Source organism: Arvicola amphibius, chromosome 17, assembly GCF_903992535.2.
Source record: "Arvicola amphibius chromosome 17, mArvAmp1.2, whole genome shotgun sequence".
Lineage (NCBI taxonomy): Eukaryota > Metazoa > Chordata > Mammalia > Rodentia > Cricetidae > Arvicola > Arvicola amphibius.
In genome coordinates, this window is record NC_052063.2 from 38,157,645 (window position 1) to 38,165,252 (window position 7,608).

Here is a 7,608-nt window from a genome sequence, read left to right on the forward strand (position 1 = left end):
GTTATCTACTTTTTATCTTTTTGGATTCACTTTCTTGGGTTATTTTATATAGTCTGTCAGCATGTTCTAAGGATTCACCCATGCTGTAGAGAGTCAACATTTCATTCCTTTCTGTACGTACGCCAAATATCGATCCATCATATAAATAATAGCTCATTTCCTTTATCCAGTTATCAGCTTATGCACCTGTGGGTTCTTTCCTGATGTAGGTGGGTCTTCTATCTATCTGTTGTTTCATTGGTTAATTAATAAAAAAAAAAAACTGCAGCCCGCCGCTCCCTCTACACTTTCCATTTGGGGTTAGTGGGAATAATGTTGCTATGGATATTCAAGGGCAGGCTTTTGTGTACATTTTCATTTCTCTCACCTCTCCCCCTAGGAGGGAAACTGCAAGAATACTTGCTAACTCTGTACCTCATCATTTGAGGATCTTCCAAACCCCTTTAAAGCATTTGTGACATTTTCCATTCTTACCAGTAATGTAAATGGTTCTAATTTTGGTGATTCCTGATAGCACTTATTGTTATCTGTCTTTTTCAATAGAGCCATCTAAAGGGGTGAGAGATTGTGTCTCACTGCTATTATCTGAATCTTAAATGTTCTCCAAGGGTCCATATGGCCTTAATCTCCAGCATGGTGTATTGTGTATTGTGTAATAGGAAAATAGGGCTTAGTAAGACATCTTGCAGTCATGGGAGGTGCCCCCTTGAAAGGCATCGTGGGATCTGGGCACCCCCTCATTGTCATTTTCTCCCTGGCATAAGATGGACTTCACTTCATGCCTCCAGCATAGCGTGATGCCTCACTACATGCCCGAAGCAATGGGGTCAACCAAGCTAGGACTAGTACCTCCAAAACCACGAGCTGACTTATTCTGTCATGATGATGCTTTCTTTATGTATGGAGTGATACCAAGACAGTTTCAGATTATCCAAGGGAAAACAATTAACACGCTTAAAAGTTTATTTGTTGTTAAAAATCCAAAAATGAATTTATTGTTAAATATCTAGCTATGTATATGTACTTACATATATATGTGTGTGTGTATATATATATATACACACACACATATATGTATATATACACACACACACATATGTGTGTGTGTGTATATATATGTAGAATTTTGAATGTTATGCTCAACTAAATTTACCAAAGAAAACACTAGAACATTTGTCTGCGACAAGAGAGACCTGGTTTTATTTATTTTTGTATCCCCCAACCACCCAACAAACTCACAATTGACGCTTATTGAAGTGATTTTTCTCTGGGGCGGAAAAAAAAAGTATTTTTAGTAAGACCTTTCAAACTCATGATTAACCTTTGGGGCTTCAGACAGACAACTTAATATTATCCCCACCACTTGTCAGCTCTGAGAACAGATGGTAAATCTCCACTTTTTGACATGTCCACTATGAGAAGTTGCCCCAGTTGGGACTTAATATAAAGTTATGCTAATAATAGCAAACTTCTGAAGGAAGGAGGGTGAGGCTGCCAGGATATGCTTGTTCCAACAAAATGATCCCAGTTTGCTTCAGTCTGGGTGATGCTTTGATTCTTGGATCTGATCCGGTTTTCTGTCTCTCTCTCTCTCTCTCTCACACACACACACACACACACACATACACACACACATACATACACACATAAATACACACACATGCACGCACACATATATACACACATAACATACATACATACACACATACCACATACATACACATACACATACACACACACTTGCTATCAAAATACTTCATTTTTTTTTAAAAAGAGAAACCATTCTCAGTCTTCTAAAAAAAATCACTATTTTATACCATCTTTCTCTTACTGTTCACACTGCACTATGTGAAGTCATCTTGGCAGCTGGGCTCAGTCTTGAAACCTGGCATTCATCGAAGACTCGTGTTGTTATGTAGCAACGCTATCCACAGTGTCAGCCAATTGTGTCATATAGTTACAAAACTGTCCTCTTCTTCCAGATCCTCTCTTCTAGACCCTTCCAGAAGTTTGCTCCTCCTACCCTGGAATGACCTTACATTCTCTCAGACAAAATCAGAGCCTGATTAAAATGACATCTTCCGCTTTATTTCTTTTCTCGTAGCTGGGGTTTTGAGTAGTGTTTGGTGAGGCGGAGAACAGGGGATGCACTGAAGTCTAGAACACAATGAATGATCAGATTAACATGTCTGAGTCTGGTGTGACACCCAGAGTCTCTCTCCTATGAGCTAGCTGTGTTCTCTGAGGAAAGTCTGCACGGCTCCTTCACTCCCTCCTATGATGACACAGGTCGTTCTTGATCTTAAAAGCCTTGGGCCAAATGTTGGGCAGTGGTGTCATATGCCTTTAATCCCAGCACCCAGGAGGCAGACGCAGAGGCAGAGGCAGAGGCATGCAAATCTCTGTGAGTTCAAGGCTAGCCTGGTTTACAGACCGAGTTCCAGGACAGGCAGGACTGTTACACAGAGAACACAGAGAAACCCTGTCTCAAAAAAACAAAAACAACAACAAAAAGTCTTGGGCCAGAATTCATTCATAAGGCATAAAACCTCACATACATTTGATACTTCAAAAGCATCCTCATTTTGAGGACAAGGCCTAAGCCGGACCCACACAAGCCAGCCATCCTGTTGGATCACTATGCCTCAAACATGGATGTCCCTCCTGCTATTGATAGAGACTCTCAAATGATGGTTTCTGGATCACAACCTGAAAGCCTGAAGGGATTGTTTTTATTTTGTTTGTTTGAGGCAAGGTCTCACTACTGACCTCAAATTCATGAAATAATCACAGATGATTTTAACCTTCCGATCCTCCTGCCTCTAACTCCTGAGTGCTGGGATTGTTAGTATATACCACCATACCAAGTCTCGGGTGGTGTTGATGACTGAACCCAGGAATCTGTGCATGGTAGGTGAGCACCCTACAAACTGAGCTACATTCTTAGTCCGTATGTAACGATCATATGACCTGGCTATGTGCCCCCAAAGAGTTGAAAACAAGACTTCAAAACACTTACTACAAAATGTTTGTACATGTACAAAAAATGTATCAGCATTCACAGTACTCAGCTGGTAGAAACAACTAAATCATCTTTCAAAGGATGAATAAGAGAATGTATACAGACGTATACATATATGCCATATACATCCAGCAGAATATTATTCAGCCTTTAAAAAAGAAGGGAATGCTGATAGATGCTACAGTATGGATTCTGAGATTATTACGCCAAGTAAAATAAAAACAAAGACTGCATGACTCCACTTGCATAAGTCCATTAGTGACGTTGTCTTGTTGCTAAGACAAAATACTCAACAAGAAACACTTTAGGAAAGGGTCAGCCAGTCTGTGATGCACACCTTTAATCCCAGCACTTGGGAGGCAGAAGTAGGCAGATCTCTGAGTTCGATGCCAGCCTGGTCTGCAGAGTTGAGTCCAGGGACAGCCAGGGCTACACAGACAAACCCTGTCTCAAAGAAACCTGGATGGGGTAATTTCAGCATATGGTTTGAAGGAATAGGTCGTCATGGAAACAGAAGCTTCAGTTGTTCATCTTATCACATCTACCGCCGGGCATCAGTGAGCAGTAAATGCTTACACTCAGTTCACTTTCTCCCATGAGCACCAGGACCTCCACCCAGGGAATGTGGGCTGATGCTCTCACCTCAGTTGTTCCAATCAAGATCATTCTCCATGGGCGTTCAAGATCTTATCGAGTTGACAACTGAGATCAACCGTCACTACTTCACTCCACTCAATACATCTCTTGAAATCATAACCTCCCACTCCTTGTCCCCAAAGTCTCGGGCTTGTTTCCTGGTGTAAATTGTAATCCAGTTTCAAAAGTCTCGTCATCTTGATCAGTAAAGTAACCAAAATGGTCAAATTAGACTCTGATGGCCAGGGCAGGAGATGAGTTGCTGTTTGGTCATACAAGATGAAATGTTGTAGAGAACATGTGCACAAGTTAACAATAGAAAAAACTCTTCAGCATTTGCCAAGGGTGAAATTTTATCGTATATATTTGAGGTATATACACTGTATTATAAGAAGCATATAAATGAATTTCATAGTAAATCAAACTAACCTGCCTAAGAGGATGTTTTTTTTATGATTTAAAAATTGCTCTGCTGTGGGACAATGGCCTGTACCCTGTCAATTGTATTTTAATAAAACGCTGATTGGCCAGTAGCCAGGCAGAAAGTATAGGTGGGGCAACCAGGCAGGAAGTAGAGGTGGGGCAATGAGAACAGGAGAATTCTGGGAAAAGGAAAGACTCAGTCTGTAGTCATCATCCAGATGCAGAGGATGCAAGATGTGATGCCTCTCCGAAAGACATTCCCAAGCCACGTGGCTAACACAGACAAGAATAATGGGTCAATGTAAGATGTAAGAATTAATTAATAAGAAGCCCAAGCTACTAGGCTAGCCAGTTTATAATTAATGTAGGCCTCTGTGTGTTTATTCAGGACTAAAACAGATGTGGGACCTGGTGGGACAGAAACCTCAGTAAACATTGCTCTATTGTTAGACCATAATTTTGCCCGGATTTCTTTTTCTTCCTAACCCACCTGTGCCCTCTGCTGGCTATAGTTGCTAATAGAAGCAAAATGCCATGTCCCTTTTGTAAGTCCCAAGACCTTAGACACAAATGACTCCTTGATGGAATTACCTTTCAGACCATAAAACTCAGCAGGTAGACAGCACCACCTGCCAAAACAAGAACAAAAACCTAATCCATCAAAGTCCATAGTTCTGGGAAAGTCCCTAAGTGTATTACCCTTGCTTTTTGGCTTCTGAAGTTCCGCTCTGGCTAACTGCTCTTGCTAACTGAAGTATGACAATCCAGAATACAGTTTTTATACTTAAAAGCTCGCCCTGAGAAAGACTCAGAGCTGCACTGGGATCTGCAACACCAGGCTGCAGTTGGGTAATAAAGACTTTCTATTGACTTAAGCCTATGTTTGAGCAGTCTTTTCTGGCAGATAACCCATAACAATAACTGTCTATGTGTTCCTTTTATTGGTTAATGAATAAAGAAACTGCTTTGAGCCTATAGCAGGGCAGAACAGAGCTAGGCAAGGAAAACTAAACTGAATACTGGGAGAAAGAAGATGGAGTCAGAAGTCATGCAGCCCCCCTGCCCCGAGACAAACGCCAGAGGGAACCTTACCGGTAAGCCACAGCCATGTGGCGATACACAGATGAAGAGAAATGGGTTAAATTAGATGTAAGAGTTAGCCGATAAGAAGCTAGAGCTAACAGGCCAAGCAGTGATTTAATTAATACAGTTTCTGTGTGATTATTTCAGGGCTGAGCAGCCGGGAACAAACAAGCTCTCTCCCACTACAAATAACCGTATCATTCCCAAGTGTGTTTGCAGGTCAGCACTGCAGAGGGCAGCGAGATTCCCTGCAGAAACATAAGTAGTGGCAGATAGTGCAGGAGGGCCCATCAAAACCCATTAAGCAGTACTCAGATGTTACTGTTCTTAAGGTTATTTTCAGGACCGGAGATCAAACCCAAGCCCTTGGGCTTTCTAGGCTAGTAGTCAACCACTGAGCTATGTTCCCAGCCCTTGAGATAGGTTTGATAACACAATACCATGTCACTTGCTTTACACAGCCCTCTTCCACTGCTCTCCTTGCTAGCAATAATGACCGTATCTGCAGTCACTGCTACCACCAAGGTGAATTTGCCCTCATCACCCCAGAAGTAGAAAGAATGGAGGCAGGAGGTGGGGGTGGAGGAAGCCAAGAGGCCCTCTGCCTTTTCCAGAATCTTGGGCAGTCATTTAGCCAGCCGTGCCTTCTTTTCTCTTTATCGCCCATTGTCCCCTGACCTTCCCAGAATCAAACATAATTTCCTAAAAGCAACAAGAGAGGTAAAGGAGACCAGAGGTGGAAAAGAGGAACAAAATCTTTTAATAAAAGGTTTCCTCACACCAGGAAGTTCCCAGACCCATGGCCAATAAACACACAACTGTTGGGGACTGCAGACCCTCAGACCCTAAATTTTCTGTGACCCCTTGCCTGCTGGAGTAAACAGCTTGTTTTCCTGTGTATGAAGCTGCTCTGAGCATGGGACCCTCATGAGTTCCTGATGGCAGGGGAGTGGTTTCTGGTGGACTTGCAGCTGAAAAGTGCCAAGAGCTAGGGCATGGCCATTAGTCAAGGAGAATCCTATATAAGCTGCTCTGGACACAATAAAAGGGGCAATCTTGTTTCAAGGATGACCCGTGTCTCTGTCTGTGTGTGTGTGTTTCAATCTCCAGCCCCATGCCCGACTCGTGAACCATCCCTGTTCAGGCGGTACAGTACAGGTGGACTGTACACCCAACGACACCTGTCCCCAGCTTTGTAACACTTTCCCACAAGAGCCTTCTAGAAGCTGGAATGTGAAGCTTCTAGTGAAGAGGCAATTTAGTTGACTTGGTGGACATTGGCTGCTAATGTGGTCAGCTATCATTCATAATGTGGTTTCTGGGCCCCCTTTCTATTAAGGGGCAGTTATGATACCGATTCCAGTATCTAAACATTTTTTAAAATCAAGGGACAATTGATTTTAAAGCCATGTAAGATGTTATCAAATCTACTCCAAACAGTAAAAGGAGAACTTGTGATTTTAGTAACTTAGGAAGAAGCTGGGGGAGCATGTGGGGGAGCACGTGGCCAGCTGAAGCCCTTGGGTTGTGGCCCGGTGGTGGTGAATTGTTTAATTTGGAATTACTATAACATTGCTAGGTTTCCTTCTGAGGAGCAACAGTTAAAGTTGTTCACAACTGTTTTGTCTATTGCTATGTAATACATCACTTACAGGCTTAAAACCACACTTCATTGTGTCTCAGAATTCTATGAATTGGCCAAGTCTACAGTCTACAGGTCTCTTTTGAGGCCATCACAAGTGTGGCAGCTGATACAATATTCTTGCTGGTCTCTGCCCATGGCGCCATTTTTCTTTCTTTCTTTTTTTAAATATTTATTTGTTTATTATGTATATAACATTCTGCCTCCATGTATGCCTTCAGGCCAGAAGAAGGCACCAGATCTCATTACAGATGGTTGTGAGCCACCATGTGGTTGCTGGGAATTGAACTCAGGACCTCTGGAAGAGCAGCCAGTGCTCTTAACCACTGAGCCATCTCTCCAGCCCCCTCTTCCATCTTTCTTGCATGGTGACTCAGACTCTAAAAGGCAGAGGCAGCAGCTGAGAGACTTTAAAAACTAGACTGGGGAGGGGAGCTGTAGAGATGGCTCAGGGGTTAGGAGCACCAGCTGCTCTTGCAGAGGACTCAAGTTCAATTCTCAGTACCCACATGGTGGCTCACAATCACCTGCACCTCCAGGGGCATCCAGCAGCTCCTTCTGGCCTCCTCAAGTACTGTACTTGTATGCACAGACATAAACAGAGAGGCACATTAAAAAACAAATCAAACAAAAACTCCCTAGGCTCTGTAGTCATGAACATCACTTCTCCAAGTAATCTTAGTCAAAATATCACAGGTCCATCCCCCCAAAATATATAGAGTCCAACTCTTTTTTTCCCGGTGTTTGTGTGCATGTGTGTGTATATGTGTGTGGTGTATTGTGTAGTGTGCACACATATATA